The 17,620-nt window shown below is 42.3% G+C and overlaps 1 protein-coding gene across 12 annotated transcripts in view; it reads left to right on the plus strand.

Moving 5' to 3' along the window:
* The window catches only part of LOC139766421 (ribosome biogenesis protein NOP53), a 120,221-nt gene that overhangs the window by 21,484 nt on the left and 81,117 nt on the right, over positions 1–17,620 (plus strand). The gene's annotated exons all lie outside the window — the stretch shown is intronic.

Raw genomic sequence — 17,620 nt, forward strand, 5'->3', positions numbered from 1 at the left:
CTATGGATAGAGTTGTGCGCTAGCGGATGGATGTGCTGGAAATGAGATGTTTGAGGACAATGTGTGGTGTGAGGTGGTTTGATCGAGTAAGTAACATAAGGGTAAGAGAGATGTGTGGAAAAAAGAGCGTGGTTGAGAGAGCAGAATAGGGTGTTTTGAAATGGTTTGGTCACATGGAGAGAATGAGTGAGGAAAGATTGACCAAGAGGATATATGTGTCGGAGGTGGAGGGAACAAGGAGAAGTGGGAGACCAAATTGTAGGTGGAAAGATGGAATGAAAAAGGTTTTGTGTGATCGGGGCCTGAACATGCAGGAGGGTGAAAGGAGGGCAAGGAATAGAGTGAATTGGATCGATGTGGTATACAGGGGTTGACGTGCTGTCAGTGGATTGAATCAGGGCATGTGAAGCGTCTGGGGTAAACCATGGAAAGCTGTGTAGGTATGTATATTTGCGTGTGTGGACGTATGTATATACATGTGTATGGGGGTGGGTTGGGCCATTTCTTTCGTCTGTTTCCTTGTGCTACCTCGCAAACGCGGGAGACAGCGACAAAGCAAAAAAAAAAAAAAAAAAAAATATGTTAATCCATGGCCAGTTTTATCCATACCTTTGTTAAAGTTCTTTATCAGCCCAAGCTTAATGTGCAAAGGAGGTAGATAGATTTTCTCAGGATCAACAAGAGGAGGATTGATGACATTCTTCTTCAATGGAGGTAGTGATGTTCGTTTTGGCCACACTTTCTGTACATAATGAGTTTTCTCGTACTGGCTGCCCCACTCTCAGAAGAAACAACAGAACTTCTTGTAACCAAATTGCATTGCGAGTAAAAGTGCCATAACTCTTAGGTCACCGCACGTATTCCATCCTTAATTTTTTCCAAAACAAGTTTCATGTTATACGATTCCTTCTTGTTAGCTGCATGACCCAGAGGAATGGAGGGGAACTTATTTCTGTTGTGGAGTAGAACCTTTTTCAAGCTTACTTTTGAAGAGTTAATAAACAAGTGCCACTCATCTGTGTTACATTCATGGCTAAGTGCCTCCATAACAGAACGAATATAATTGCAAAACACCTGGCCATCTTCAAGGAAGAAAATTCTCTGAAAACAACATGGCGATCACAATAAAAACAAACTTTAGTTTCATTCTGGAGAAGATTCCAGCCCTTTAACCTAGAATTCAAAAGTTCGGCTTGCTTTTTAGACAAATCTAAATCACAGACAAGATCATTAAGATCTCCTTGACGGAGTAAATGTGGTTCACTTGAAGAAAAGTGTGCTTTAAATGTTGGATCCATATCATTCTCTTCTTGGTCAACTTTCTCATCACCAGATTCATTGTTACCAAGTGTCATGTTTCTTGGAGGTTCTGCCATAGATAATTCCTGACTGAGACACTGGTCCCATAGCAGTATAAATGGATTTTGATGCTATACTATATATATTTGTCAGGCAGAAGTAGCAACCTGAAGCATGATTTTTGGGTTCTCCAAACCATAGGAATGGCAAAAAGCATATGGCGTGAACCTTTTACCCATGCACCGAAAAGCCTGAAGTGACAACAAATATAGGGGCCTAACTTTTATCCTGGTCACTCACTTTACAACCAAAGTAATGCTTATAGCTTTTTTAATGAGGGTTGTGAAAGAACATTTTTGCGATATGAATGTCAGTTCCCCACAGATGTAGCAGAAAGAATTTAGACTATTTACACAGTTTCTTGGCATTATAATAATGGATTGGGTATCAGCACAGCCCTTAAAATACAAAAGCACAATCTGTCAACAGAGTGGAGAAGCCACTGTTTACACATTGAGTTCTAGCCTGCAATTGACAGAACTGCTACTCAGGAGTGGGCACTTTTTGAATGTCCCTTCATTTCCAGTCGTGTTTTTGCAGGCCCATGTAGACTCATTTATCTACGCTTGTGCTTTTTGTTTCAAATGCTCCGTAGAGCACTGGTACATATATACTTTATGTAATTATATGTAAGTGTGCTGGAACAAAAAAAAACTGTGGGTGATAGAGAAGTTCTGAAAGCATATTTGGATGTAGCATTCAAAAATACATGAGAAATATTTTTTCCATGGGATAAAATCTTTGTTGACCATTGTAATTTTTATGTTCTTTGTAATGAACAAGAGACATATGCCCATGATCTGTCTTGTTAATATGCAACACTAAATGTCATAAAATGAGAATTGAAAGTACACAAAAAAAGGCTCGGTCATCTGTTCCTTACGCAACCTTGCTAACGCAGGAAATGGTGAATACATATCAAGAAAACAATGGTCGCCTCTTTGTCTACTTATCAATTTCTTGTGAGTCCTGAGTTGAGTTGACATAAATTTACCAGTTTAGCCTTTAACCAGCTTATTTAATTAGTAGCTAACCCAGCCTTATACCAGCTTATTTAATTAGTAGCCAACCCACACAGTAGGATGACCATCTGCAGATATAACACCAGTGAAATCTTCAGTTTGACCTGTATAGCTTACACATTAGATTGTTTCTTACGGAGAAGCTGACTGTTGGTATTTGATTCAAAGAGAATGCATTCTGATGTTTGTAAATGCACCCATTAATTGAGTGTATGAATTAAGACTTCCTTCAGCTCCTGATATTAAAATTCTGTTAACTATATAAATTCATGTCTGTCCACTCCTACAGTGCGAGTGATTTGACGTACATTATCCTAGGAAAGTGAAGTGTCCTTTCTTTTTTATGCTGTTTCGCATGATTAAGATATAAGTGATTCCTGAGAGCTCAGAATAATTATTTGATTTAACTAGATCTCAATGTAAGGGCAAAATTTGATGTGAGGAGGGTTGATCGAGTAAGAAACAATAGGGCAAGAGGAAGGTGTGGTAATAAGAATATTGTTGACAGAGCAGAAGAGGGTGTGCAGAAATAGTTTAGACATATGGAAAGAATGAATGAAGGTAGGTGAACAAAGGGTGTCTAAATGTGTGTTGATGGAACCAAGATGAGAAAAAAAGGAGAGATAGGTAGTATGTTTGAGGGAAGGAACCTGGGTGTTTTGGCTTTGAGTGAAACGAAGCTCAAGGTTAAAGGGAAAGAGTGGTTTGGGAATGTCTTGGGAGTAAAGTCAGGGGTTAGTGAGAGGACAGGAGCAAGGAAGGAGTATCACTATTCCTGAAACAGGAGTGGTGGGAGTATGTGATAGTGTGAAAAGGTAAACTGTAATTGACATGGGTAAAACTGAAAGTGGATGGAGAGAGATGGGTGATTATTGGTGCATATGCACCCGGTCATGAGAAGAAAGATCATGAGAGGCAAGTGTTTTGAGAGCAGCTGAGTGAGTTTGTTAGTAGTTTTGATGCATGAGACTGAGTAATCGTGAGGGGTGATTTGAATGCAAAGGTGAGTAATATGGCAGTTTAATGGAAATGGTGAAGAGTTTGTAGATTTATGTGCTGAAAAGGACTGGTGATTGGGAATACCTGGTTTCAAAAGAGATATATACATAACTATATGTATGTGAGTAGGAGAGATGGCCAGAGAGCATTGTTGGATTACGTGTTAATTGATAGGCACGCGAGAGACTTTTGGATGTTAATGTACTGAGAGGTGCAACTGGAGGGATGTCTGATAAGTATCTTGTGGAGGCAAAGGTGAAGATTTGTAGAGGTTTTCAGAAAAGAAGAGAGAATGTTTGGGTGAAGAGAGTGGTGAGAATAAGTGAGCTTGGGAAGGAGACTTGTGTGAGGAAGTACCAGGGAGACTGAGTACAGAATGGAAAAAGGTGAGAACAAAGGAGGTAAGGGGAGTGGGGGAGGAATGGGATGTATTTAGGGAAGAATTGATGGCTTGTGCAAAAGATGTTTGTGGTATGAGAAGCTTGGGAGGTGGGCAGATTAGAAAGGGTAGTGAGCGGTGGGACGAAGAAGTAAGATCATTAGTGAGAGAGAAGAGAGAGGCATTTGGACGATTTTTGCAGGGAAATAATGCAAATGAGTGGGAGATGTATAAAAGAAAGAGGCTGGAGGTCAAGAGAAAGGTGCAAGAAGTGAAAAAGAGGGCAAATGAGAGTTGGGGTGAGAGAGTATCATCAAATTTTAAGGAGAAAAAGATGTTTTGGAAGGAGGTAAATAAAGTGCGTAAGACAAGGGAACAAATGGGAACATCGGTGAAGGGAGGCTAATGGGGAAGTGATAACAAGTGGTGATGAGAGAAGGAGATGGAGTGAGTATTTTGATGGTTTGTTGAATGTATTTGATGATAGAGTGGCAGATATAGGGTGTTTTGGTTGAGGTGGTGTGCAAAGTGAGAGGATTAGGGAAAATGATTTGGTAAACAGAGAAGAGGTAGTAAAAGCTTTGCGGAAGATGAAAGCCGGCAAGGCAGCAGGTTTGGATGGTATTGTAGTGGAATTTATTAAATAAGGGGGTGACTGTATTGTTGACTGGTTGGTAAGGTTATTTAATGTATGTATGACTCATGGTGAGGTGCCTGAGGATTGGCGGAATGCTTGCATAGTGCCATTGTACAAAGGCAAAGGGGATAAAAGTGAGTGCTCAAATTACAGAGGTATAAGTTTGTTGAGTATTCTTAGAAAATTAAATGGGAGGGTATTGATTGAGAGGGTGAAGGCATGTACAGAACATCAGACTGGGGAAGAGCAATGTGGTTTCAGAAGTGGTAGAGGAAATGTGGATCAGGTGTTTGCTTTGAAGAATGTATGTGAGAAATACTTAGAAAGCAAATGGATTTGTATGTAGCATTTATGGATCTGGAGAAGGCATATGATAGAGTTGATAGAGATACTCTGTAGTAGGTATGAAGAATATATGTTGTGGGAGGCAAGTTGTTAGAAGCAGTGAAAAGTTTTTATCGAGGATGTAAGGCATGTGTACGAGTAGGAAGAGAGGAAAGTGATTGGTTCTCAGTGAATGTAGGTTTGCGGCAGGGGTGCATGATGTTTCCATGGTTGAATTTGTTTATGGATCGGGTTGTTAGGGAGGTCAATGCAAGAATTTTGGAAAGAGGGGCAATTATGCAGTCTGTTGTGGATGAGAGCTTGGGAAGTGAGTCAGTTGTTGCTCGCTGATGATACAGCACTGTTGGCTGATTCATGTGAAAAACTGCAGAAGGTGGTGACCAAGTTTAGTAAAGTGTGTGAAAGAAGAAAGTTGAGAGTAAATGTGAATAAGAGGAAGGTTATTAGGTACAGTAGGGTTGAAGGACAAGTCAATTGGGAGGTAAGTTTGAATGGAGAAAAACTGGAGAATGTGAAGTGTTTTAGATATCTTGGAGTAGATTTGGCAGCGTATAGAACCGTGGAAGTGGAAGTGAATCATTGGGTGGGGGAGGGGGCGAAAGTTCTGGGAGTGTTGAAAAATGTATGGAAGTCGAGAACGTTATCTTGGAAAGCAAAAATGGGTATGTTTGAAGGAATAATGGTTCCAACAATGTTATATGGTTGCGAGGCGTGGGCTATAGATAGAGTTGTGCGGAGGAGGGTGGATGTGCTGGAAATGAGATGTTTGAGGACAGTATGTGGTGTGAGGTGGTTTGGTCAAGTAAGTAATGTAAAGGTAAGAGAGATGTGTGGAAATATAAAGAGCGTGGTTGAGAGAGCAGAAGAGGGTGTTTTGAAATGGTGTGGTCACATGGAGAGAATGAGTGAGGAAAGATTGATTAAGAGGATATATGTGTCAGAGGTGGAGGGAATGAGGAGAAGTGGGAGACCAAATTGGATGTGGAATGATGGAGTGAAAAAGATTTTGAGTGATCAGGGCCTGAACATACAGGAGGGTGAAAGGCGTGCAAGGAATAGAGTGAATTGGAACGATGTGGTAAACTGGGGTCGACGTGCTGTCAATGGATTGAACCAGGGCATGTGAAGCATCTGGGGTAAACCATGGAAAGTTGTGTGGGGCCTGGATGTGGAGAGGGAGCTGTGGTTTCAGTGCATTACACATGACAGCAAGAGACTGAGTGTGAACGAATGTGGCCTTTATTGTCTTTTCCTAGCGCTACCTCGCGCACGTGCAGGGGGAGGGGGTTGTCATTTCATATGTGGCGGGGTGGTTACGGGAAGCAGCTGGGGGAAAGCATGGAAAGGTCTCAGGGACCTGGTTGTGAACTGGGGCTGTGGTTTTCATTCATTGCATATGACAGCTATAGAATGGTTGAGGGCAGGTGGGATCATTTCTTAGTCTGTTCCTGGCATTGGCTTGTTAATGTGGGAAATGGCAAGCAGGTATAAAAGAGGACCTACTTACATACAAGTAACTGTGGTGAAATTAGCCAGAAAGGTAGGGTTATTGTGAAGTGTTCACCATGCATCTTGATTGATGTATAAGACTCTCTCAGTTGCTACTTGTGTTACGTAATTATTAATTCTTGGTTCATTTGAGACCAATTTCAAGCATATGTCAGATTTTCTTTTAAATGTTTCTTTGTGTTTTATAACTATAACTGAGTTGGGTATGTGCAGTGACAGGAGATGCAGTGATTAAGTTGCTCCAGATGATGTGCAATTGATGTCATTGGTCATACCACTGAATCACGGCTTGGGATTGGCCGCTGTTGGACTACTGAGCAGACCAGAGGGAGCAAGGGAGGTGAAGTTGGTACTGGTGTGGACTGCATTTAGGCAGTTGTCATATGGCCTTTGAACCTTTAACCTGAGCTTCCTAAACTAGTGTTTGCCAGAGTTCCAGTCTTTTCTTAACCCTCGACAGCTTCAGATGTTGTGCTGTGGTTCAGCTATCTACAAGGTCAAGGCATGTCTACCATCGTGTAAGACATTGGGAAGGCTGATTCCCTGATGACTCGAATGAATGAACTGGTGATGGATGTCTGGCTAATCCCAAAGTTCAACGCATTGTCACATGATGTGATTGAGTGGTTTGATAAGCTGCCTTCAGGAGTTGTGTCACTAGAGGAGGTGCTGGTGGTGGTCGCTAGGCTGCTGTACTTCAGCTTCATTCCAAACTGCAGTTTGGTGTTGATGAGTCTCCATCTTCAGTAGTAGTGACCATAGCAACAGGTCCCATTATTGATGAAAAGGATATCACCATGACCTATGATGTGGCAGCAAGAAAGTGGATGATTTTATGGAAGCAATGTGATGGTACAGAGGCACCACATCTGTTGAACACTACTCTGGAGTACCATATATGACCGAAAGCTGGCAAAGAGTTTGAACGCAAGCTGTCACAGTGGATTGCGAATGGCTGGATAGTTTCACATGAGAGTCATCACAGAGCAGTGAAGGGGACTATCCCACTGATGGCTGTGGTTCAATAGAACAAAGGGAAGGTGCATGCGATGCTCAACTTTTATGAGCTGAATTCTTAATTTCATCTACATACAGCTGGTGCAGATGTTTGCAGCGAGAAGATTAAAGAGTGGTATCACTGTGGGCAGGAGGTTGCTCTTGTTGACCCATGTAAAGCCTACCTTTGTATCCACATGGGCCATTAACTGTGGTCATATCAGGCAGTAGTGTTCCAGGGATGGCGCTGCTGTTTTATGCAGTTAGACTATGGACTGAACATTGCACTTTTGGTAATGAAGAAGGGTCTGAGTACTGCATTGAGTTAGGATGAGAGTCATTCAACTTCTTCATACTTGGATGACATCCTGGTGGACAAGAGGATGGCACTTTCGATGGATGTTGAGAACCACCTCAGTTATCACTGCCTGATCTGCAAGCCCGCTGGGCAAGTGTCCAGATGAGTTTAGATGTTAGGCATACAAGTCTGGGTGGAGCGACATGGCATGTTTTGGAAGAGACAACGATGTTGGTGAGGTTGTGAAGCTGACAAGATGGTTGGTGTTTTCCATGTATGGGTGCCTTACAAGCCTGTGTATTATTGATGGTACTAACAAAAACTGGAGGAAGTGAAGTGTTTTAGATATCTGGGAGTGGATTTGGCAGTGGATGGAACCATGGAAGTGGAAGTGATTCAGAGGGTGGGGGAGTGGGTGAAGCTTCTGGGAATGTTGAAGAATGTGTGAAAGGCGAGAACTTAATCTTGAAGAGCAAAAATGGGTATGTTTGAAGGAATAGTGGTTCCAAGAATTTTATATGGTTGTGAGGCTTGGGCTATAGATAGGGTTGTGCGGAGGAGGGTGGATGTGCTGGAAATGAGATGTTTGAGGACAATGTGTGGTGTCAGGTGGTTTGATCGAGTAAGTAATAAAAGGGTAAGAGAGATGTGTTGTATTAAGAAGAGTGTGGTTGAGAGAGCAGAATAGGGTGTATTAAAATGGTTTGGTCTCATGGAGAGAATGAGTGAGGAAAGATTGACAAAGAGGATATGTGTATCAGAGGTGGAGGGAACGAGGAGAAGTGGGAGACCAAATTGGATGTGGAATGATGGAGTGCAAAAGATTTGAGAGATCGGGTCCTGAACATACAGGAGGGTGAAAGGTGTGTAAGGAACAGAGTGAATTGGAACGATGTGGTATACCGGGGTCGTCATGTTGTCAGTGGATTGAACCAGTGCATGTGAAGCATCTGGGGTAAATCATGGAAAGTTTTGTGGGGCCTGGATGTTGAAAGGGAGCTGTAGTTTCAGTGCATTACACATGACAGCTAGAGAATGAGTGTGAATGAATGTGACCTTTTGTCTTTCCCGAATGCTACTTCACTGGGGGAAGGGGGATTCTATTTCATGTGTGGCAGGGTGGCGACGGGAATGAATAAAGCAGCAATTATGAATATGTATATATGTGTATCTATCCCTGGGGATAGGGGAGAAAGAATACTTCCCACGTATTCCCTGCGTGTCGTAGAAGGCGACTAAAAGGGGAGGGAGCGGGGGTCTGGAAATTTTCCCCTCTCGTTTTTTTTTTAATTTTCCAAAACAAGGAACAGAGAAGGGGGCCAGGTGAGGATATTCCCTCCAAGGCCCAGTCCTCTGTTCTTAACGCTACCTCGTTAACGCGGGAAATGGCGAATAGTTTGAAAGAAAGAAAATATATGTGCATGTCTGTGTATATATATATATATTATTATATTTTTTTATTTTTGCTTTGTCGGTCTCCAGCGTTTGTGAGGTAGCGCAAGGAAACAGACGAAAGAAATGGCCCAACCCACCCCCATACACATGTATATACACACACGTCCACACACGCATATATACATACCTATACATCTCAATGTACACATATATATACACACACAGACACATACATATATACCCATGCACACAATTCACACTGTCTGCCTTTATTCATTCCCATCGCCACCTCGCCACACATGGAATACCATCCCCCCCTCCCCCCTCATGTGTGCGGGGTAGCGCTAGGAAAAGACAACAAAGGCCTCATTCGTTCGCACTCAGTCTCTAACTGTCATGCAATAATGCCCGAAACCACAGCTCCCTTTCCACATCCAGGCCCCACACAGCTTTCCATGGTTTACCCCAGACGCTTCACATGCCCTGATTCAATCCACTGACAGCACGTCAACCCCGGTATACCACATTGATCCAATTCACTCTATTCCTTGCCCTCCTTTCACCCTCCTGCATGTTCAGGCCCCGACCACTCAAAATCTTTTTCACTCCATCTTTCCACCTCCAATTTGGTCTCCCACTTCTCCTCGTTCCCTCCACCTCTGACACATATATCCTCTTGGTCAATCTTTCCTCACTCATTCTCTCCATGTGCCCAAACCATTTCAAAACACCCTCTTCTGCTCTCTCAACCACGCTCTTTTTATTTCCACACATCTCTCTTACCCTTACATTACTTACTCGATCAAACCACCTCACAAAACACATTGTCCTCAAACCTCTCATTTCCAGCACATCCACCCTCCTGCGCACAACTCTATCCATAGCCCACGCCTCGCAACCATACAACATTGTTGGAACCACTATTCCTTCAAACATATCCATTTTTGCTTTCCGAGATAATGTTCTCGACATCCACACATTCTTCAAGGCTCTAAGAATTTTCGCCCTCTCCCTCACCCTATGATTCACTTCCGCTTCCATGGTTCCTTCTGCTGCCAAATCCACTCCCAGATATCTAAAACACTTCACTTCCTCCAGTTTCCCTCCATTCAAACTTACCTCCCAATTGACTTGACCCTCAACCCTACTGTACCTAATAACCTTGCTCTTATATACTTGACCCTCAACCCTACTGTACCTAATAACCTTGCTCTTATATACATTTACTCTCAACTTTCTTCTTTCACACACTTTACCAAACTCAGTCACCACCTTCTGCAGTTTCTCACATGAATCAGCCACCAGTGCTGTATCATCAGCGAACAACAACTGACTCACTTACCAAGCTCTCTCATCCACAACAGACTGCATACTTGCCCCTCTTTCCAAAACTCTTGCATTCACCTCCCTAACAACCCCATCCATATACAAATTAAACAACCATGGAGACATCACACACCCCTGTCGCACACCTACATTCACTGAGAACCAATCACTTTCCTCCCTTCCTACACGTACACATGCCTTACATCCTCGATAAAAACTTTCCTCTGCTTCTAACAACTTGCCTCCCATACCACATATTCTTAATACCTTCCACAGAGCATCTCTATCAACTCTATCATATACCTTCTCCAGATCCATAAATGCTACATACAAATCCATTTGCTTTTCTAAGTATTTCTCACATACATTCTTCAAAGCAAACACCTGATTCACACATCCTCTACCACTTCTGAAACCACACTGCTCTTCCCCAATGTGATGCTCTGTGCATGCCTTCACCCTCTCAATCAATAACCTCCAATATAATTTACCAGGAATACTCAACAAACTTTTTTTTTTTTTTATACTTTGTCGCTGTCTCCCACGTTTGCGAGGTAGCGCAAGGAAACAGACGAAAGAAATGGCCCAACCCCCCCCCATACACATGTATATACATACGTCCACACACGCAAATGTACATACCTACACAGCTTTCCATGGTTTACCCTAGACGCTTCACATGCCTTGATTCAATCCACTGACAGCACGTCAACCCCGGTATACCACATCGCTCCAATTCACTCTATTCCTTGCCCTCCTTTCACCCTCCTGCATGTTCAGGCCCCGATCACACAAAATCTTTTTCACTCCATCTTTCCACCTACAATTTGGTCTCCCTCTTCTTCTTGCTCCCTCCACCTCCGACACATATATCCTCTTGGTCAATCTTTCCTCACTCATCCTCTCCATGTGCCCAAACCACTTCAAAACACCCTCTTCTGCTCTCTCAACCACGCTCTTTTTATTTCCACACATCTCTCTTACCCTTACGTTACTCACTCGATCAAACCACCTCACACCACACATTGTCCTCAAACATCTCATTTCCAGCACATCCATCCTCCTGCGCACAACTCTATCCATAGCCCATGCCTCGCAACCATACAACATTGTTGGAACCACTATTCCTTCAAACATACCCATTTTTGCTTTCCGAGATAATGTTCTCGACTTCCACACATTCTTCAAGGCCCCCAGAATTTTCGCCCCCTCCCCCACCCTATGATCCACTTCCGCTTCCATGGTTCCATCCGCTGCCAGATCCACTCCCAGATATCTAAAACACTTCACTTCCTCCAGTTTTTTTCTGTTCAAACTCACCTCCCAATTGACTTGACCCTCAACCCTACTGTACCTAATAACCTTGCTCTTATTCACATTTACTCTTAACTTTCTTCTTCCACACACTTTACCAAACTCAGTCACCAGCTTCTGCAGTTTCTCACATGAATCAGCCACCAGCGCTGTATCATCAGCGAACAACAACTGACTCACTTCCCAAGCTCTCTCATCCCCAACAGACTTCATACTTGCCCCTCTTTCCAAAACTCTTGCATTTACCTCCCTAACAACCCCATCCATAAACAAATTAAACAACCATGGAGACATCACACACCCCTGCCGCAAACCTACATTCACTGAGAACCAATCACTTTCCTCTCTTCCTACACGTACACATGCCTTACATCCTCAATAAAAACTTTTCACTGCTTCTAACAACTTTCCTCCCACAAACTTATACCTCTGTAATTTGAGCACTCACTCTTATCCCCTTTGCCTTTGTACAATGGCACTATGCAAGCATTCCGCCAATCCTCGGGCACCTCACCATGAATCATACATAAATTGAATAATCTTACCAACCAGTCAACCATACAGTCAGCACCTTTTTTAATAAATTCCACTGCAATACCATCCAAACCTGCTGCCTTGCCGGCTTTCATCTTCCGCAAAGCTTTTACTACCTCTTCTCTGTTTACCAAATCATTTTCCCTAACCCTCTCACTTTGCACACCACCTCGACCAAAACACCCTATATCTGCCACTCTATCATCAAACACATTCAACAAACCTTCAAAATACTCACTCCATCTTCTCATCACCAGTACTTGTTATCACCTCCCCATTAGCCCCCTTTACTGACATTCCCATTTACTCATACACACTTTATTTACCTCCTTCCAAAACATCTTTTTATTCTCCCTAAAATTTAATGAGACTCTGTCACCCCAACTCTCATTTGCCCTCTTTTTCACCTCTTGCACCTTTCTCTTGACCTCCTGTCTCTTTCCTTTATACATCTCCCACTCATTTGCATTTTTTCCCTGTAAAAATCGTCCAAATGCCTCTCTCTTCTCTTTCACTAATACTCTTACTTCTTCATCCCACCACTCACTACCCTTTCTAATCTGCCCACCTCCCACGCTTCTCATGCCACAAGCATCTTTTGCACAAGCCATCACTGCTTCCCTAAATACATCCCATTCCTCCCTCACTCCCCTTACCTCCTTTGTTCTCATTTGTTCTCACCTTTCTCCATTCTGTACTCAGTCTCTCCTGGTACTTCCTCACACAAGTCTCCTTCCCAAGCTCACTTACTCTCACCACTCTCTTCACCCCAACATTCTCTCTTCTTTTCTGAAAACTTCTACAAATTTTCACCTTCACCTCCACAAGATAATGATCAGACATCCCTCCAGTTGCACCTCTCAGCACATTAACATCCAAAAGTCTCTCTTTCGCATGCCTATCAATTAAATCCTATAATGCTCTCTGGCCATCTCTCCTACTTACATACGTATACTTATGTATATCTCTCTTTTTAAACCAGGTATCCCCAATCACCAGTCCTTTTTCAGCACATAAATCTACAAGCTCTTCACCATTTCCATTTACAACACTGAACACCCCATGTATACTAATTATTCCCTCAACTGCCACATTACTCACCTTTGCATTCAAATCACCCATCACTATAACCCGGTCTCGTGCATCAAAACCACTAACACACTCATTCAGCTGCTCCCAAAACACTTGCCTCTCATAATCTTTCTTCTCATGCCCAGGTGCATATGCACCAATAATCACCCATCTCTCTCCATTAACTTTCAGTTGTACCCATGTCAATGTAGAATTTACTTTCTTACACTCTATCACATACTCCCACCACTCCTGTTTCATGAGTAGTGCTACTCCTTCCCTTGCTCTTGTCCTCTCACTAACCCCTGACTTTACTCTCAAGACATTCCCAAACCACTCTTCCCCTTTACCCTTGAGCTTCATTTCACTCAGAGCCAAAACATCCAGGTTCCTTTCCTCAAACATACTACCTGTCTCCTTTTTTCTCATCTTGGTTACATCCACACACATTTAGACACCCCAATCTGAGCCTTCGAGGAGGATGAGCACTCCCTGCGTGACTCCTTCTGTTTCCCCTTTTAGAAAGTTAAAATACAAGGAGGGGAGAGTTTCTAGCCCCCTGCTCCCTTCCCCTTTAGTCGCCTTCTACGACACGTGACGAATGCGTAGGAAGTATTCTTTCTCCCCTTGTTTCCTTGGGCTACCTCGCTAATGCGGGAGACAGTGACAAAGTATAATAATGATAATAACTTACAAGTACACATTTTGAGGTAGACAGACCAGTGCATTCATTTGTGTTAAGCAGAGTCATGAAGGGTTGGGAGTAAATCTAGATTATATTCTCAAATGAATCTGATTTTTGTCATGAATCCGGAGCCACATATATTGTTTGTGTACCTCTGAAAGTTCTTAAATGTTGTAATAGCCTCTGAAAGTTCTTAAATGTTCTAATAGCTTGCAACCCATTTTTTTGGCTAAAGTTTTATTTTTTGTGTACCATAGATGTTTTCTTGAAGAACTTGTATCTGTACATCCCTTTGAGACAAATTATGCAGCTAAATTTGTACCAGGATATAAATTAGCATGGTGGTGTTCCCAGACTCCTCCTTCAGGTGGTTACTAAGATGATTCCTGGAGTGAGAAACATATTGTACAAGATGAGATTAGATGACCCTGTAGACCTTAACAATGTGGTCACATGATACCCATCTGATTATGCTACCTGTATCATCATTGAATCTGTCTTAATTGTTAAGACTAAGAACCTTAATTTGTCCCTAGGGTAAGGGAGATGTGTGGAAATAGAAGGTGTGGTTGAGAGAGCAGAGGGGGGTGTGTGGAGTGGTTTTCATATGTGGAGAGAATGAGTGAGGGAAGATTGATAAAGGGGATAAGTGTGTTAGAGGTGAGGGGAACAAGGAAAAGTGGGAGACCGGACTGGAGGTGGAGGGATGGAGTGAAAAAGATTTTTAGCGATTGGGGTCTGAACATGCAGGAGAGACGAGCAGGGATAGAGTGAATTGGAATAATGTGGTGTACTGGGGTCAACGTGCTGTCAGTGGCCTGAACAAGGGTATGTGAGGTGTCTGGGGTAAACCATGGAAGGGTCTGTGGAGCCTGGGTGTGGATGGGGAGCTGTGTTTTCGGTGCATTACACATGACAGCTAGAGACTGAGTGTAAACGAAGGTGGCCTTTTATGTTTTCCTGGTGCCACCTCACTTAAGTGGGGGGGTAGTGATGCTACTTTCCTGTGGGGCAGTATAGCGACAGGAAGGGATGAAGGCAAGGAAATATGAATATGTATATGTGTTTATATGTATATGTCTTTGTATGTGTGTAGATGTTGATATGTATACGTATGTATATGTCTGTGTATGGGCATTTATGTATATGTGTAAATGAGTGGATGGGCCATTCTTCATGTTTCTTAGCACTACCTCGCTGATGCGTGGAACAGCAATTAAGTATGATAATAATGATAATGATAAATGATAATCGGAAATATAATTATCTGAACTACCAAATTGCACTTTCACCTGTATAAATATAAAGGTCAGCAAGTATGATAATGTACATGTGTATATATGTATATGTATGTATCCCTGGGGATAGGGGAGAAAGAATACTTCCCACGTATTCCCTGCATGTTGTAGAAGGCGGCTAAAAGGGGAGGGAGCGGGTGGCTGGAAATCCTCCCCTCTCGTTTTTTTAATTTTCCAAAAGAAGGAACAGAGAAAGGGGCCAGGTGAGGATATTCCCTCAAAGGCCCAGTCCTCTGTTCTTAACGCTACCTTGCTAATGCGGGAAATGGCGAATAGTATGAAAGAAAGAAAGAAAAGAGATTAGATGAGTAGAATCTACTTAACTTAGAAAAGAGAACCTTAAGAGGTGATATAATGAGTGATTTACCTTTAATAATCTTGATCTATCATGTTATCTCAGACTTGATATGTCACATTGTACTCGTAGTACTGGATACATACTTGTAGGCAAATGATTTACCTCAAATGAGGCGAAGTACTTTTTCTTCAACAGGATTGTTAACATATGGAACAATTTGCTAAGTTGAGTGATTGAAAGCTGTAGTATGAATGTTAGATACTTCACTTCAAGGTCATGACTTTCATTATTTGCTCCATAAGTCAAAATGATAATTTGCAGGTTTTATCCTCTCTGAATTATCTATATGCCTAATAACATTCACCACTCTATTCTGTGAGTTTCTGATATTGACCACTATCATAAACAACTTTGAAAGGATCCAATGGTATGTTGCTGTTTGAATTCTGGTTCTCCCCAGATGTTTGTGTTCCTTTGCTTTTCATCGTTGGTGAGGCTGCATCAACGTCAGTGGACAAATAGGAGCACAGTCTTGTTAAGGAACCTCTTGCTCCAAAGGATTTCATCATGCTTTTGCTCCTGCTTGGAGTGCAGCCTTAAAGTTGTAGGAGCCCCAAAAAAGGGGACCTAGATTTTTTATTTACATACTTGATCACCATTTCCTGCATTAGCAGTAGTGCCAGGAGCAGATGAAGAAAGGCCACTTCTGCTTGCATTCATTCTCTAGTTGTCACTTGTATGTAATGCATTGAAACCATAACTCCCTTTCCACAACCAGGCCTTACAGACCTTTCCATGGTTTTCCCCAGATGTTTCACATGATATGTTTCAGTCCATTGACAGCACATTGACCCTGGTATACATCATCATTTCAGTTCATTCTGTCCTAGCACACCTTTCACCCTCCTGCTTGTTCAGCCTCAATCACAAAATCTTTTTCACTTCATCCTTCCATCTCCAATATGGTTTCCCTGTTCTATTTGTTCCCTCCACTACTGATACACATATTCTCTTCAGCACACCCTCTTCTGCTCTCTCAACCACATTTTATTACCACAAATCTCTTGTACCTTCTGAATACTTACACAGTCAAACCACCTCACACCACATATTGTCCTCAAATGTTTCATTTCTAGCTCGTCCATTGTCCTCTGCACAGCCTTATCTATGGCACAAGCCTTGCATACATATGATATTGTTGGAAATACTTTTCTTTCAAACATACCCACTTTTGCCCACCCAGGTAACAATCTCTCCACACATTCTACAGCACTCTCATAACCTTCCCCTCTCCCCACCCAATGACTTTTTTCTGCTTCCATGGTTCCATTCACTGCTATGTTTAATCCCAGGTATCTAAAACACCTCACTTCCTCCAATATTTCTCCATTCAAACTCACACCTCAGCTAACCTGCCCCTCAACCCTGCTAAACCTAATAACCTTGCATTTATTCTCATTAACTTTCAACTTTCTCCTTTTGTACACTCTTCCAGACTGTCACCAGGTTCTGCAGTTTCTCACTCAAGTACACCACCAGTGCTATATCATCAGCAAACATCAACCAACTCACTTTTCAGGCCCTCTCATCATTCACAGACTGCATACTCACCCTTCTCTCCAAGACTCTTGCCTTTACCTCCTCACCACCCCATGCATAAACTAATTGGTTAAGCATGGTGACATCACACACCCATGCTGCAAACCAACCTTGTATTGCAACCATTCACTCGCTCATTTTATTCAAGCACAAATCTTGCATCCTTGATAAAAACTTCTCTGATTCTAGTAGCTTTCCTTCCACACTGTATATTGTTGAGACCTTCCACAAACCATCTTTATCACCCCTATCATATGCATTTCCCAGATCCATAAATGCCACTTACAAATCCATCCATTTTTCTAATTTTTCTCATGTATTCTTTAAAGCAAACACTGATTCACACACCCTCTACCACTTGTTAAACCACAATGTTCCTCCCCAGACTGATACTCTGTAGATGCCTTCACCCTTTCAATCATAACCCTTTCATACAACTTACCAACTTTACCCAACAAATTTATACCACTGTATTTTGAACACTCACCTTTATCCTCCTATACTGTACATGCATTCTGCCAATCCTCAGTCACCTCACCATGCCTTTATCCTCCTA

The sequence above is a fragment of the Panulirus ornatus genome, chromosome 57 (genome assembly GCF_036320965.1).
Source record: "Panulirus ornatus isolate Po-2019 chromosome 57, ASM3632096v1, whole genome shotgun sequence".
NCBI lineage: Eukaryota > Metazoa > Arthropoda > Malacostraca > Decapoda > Palinuridae > Panulirus > Panulirus ornatus.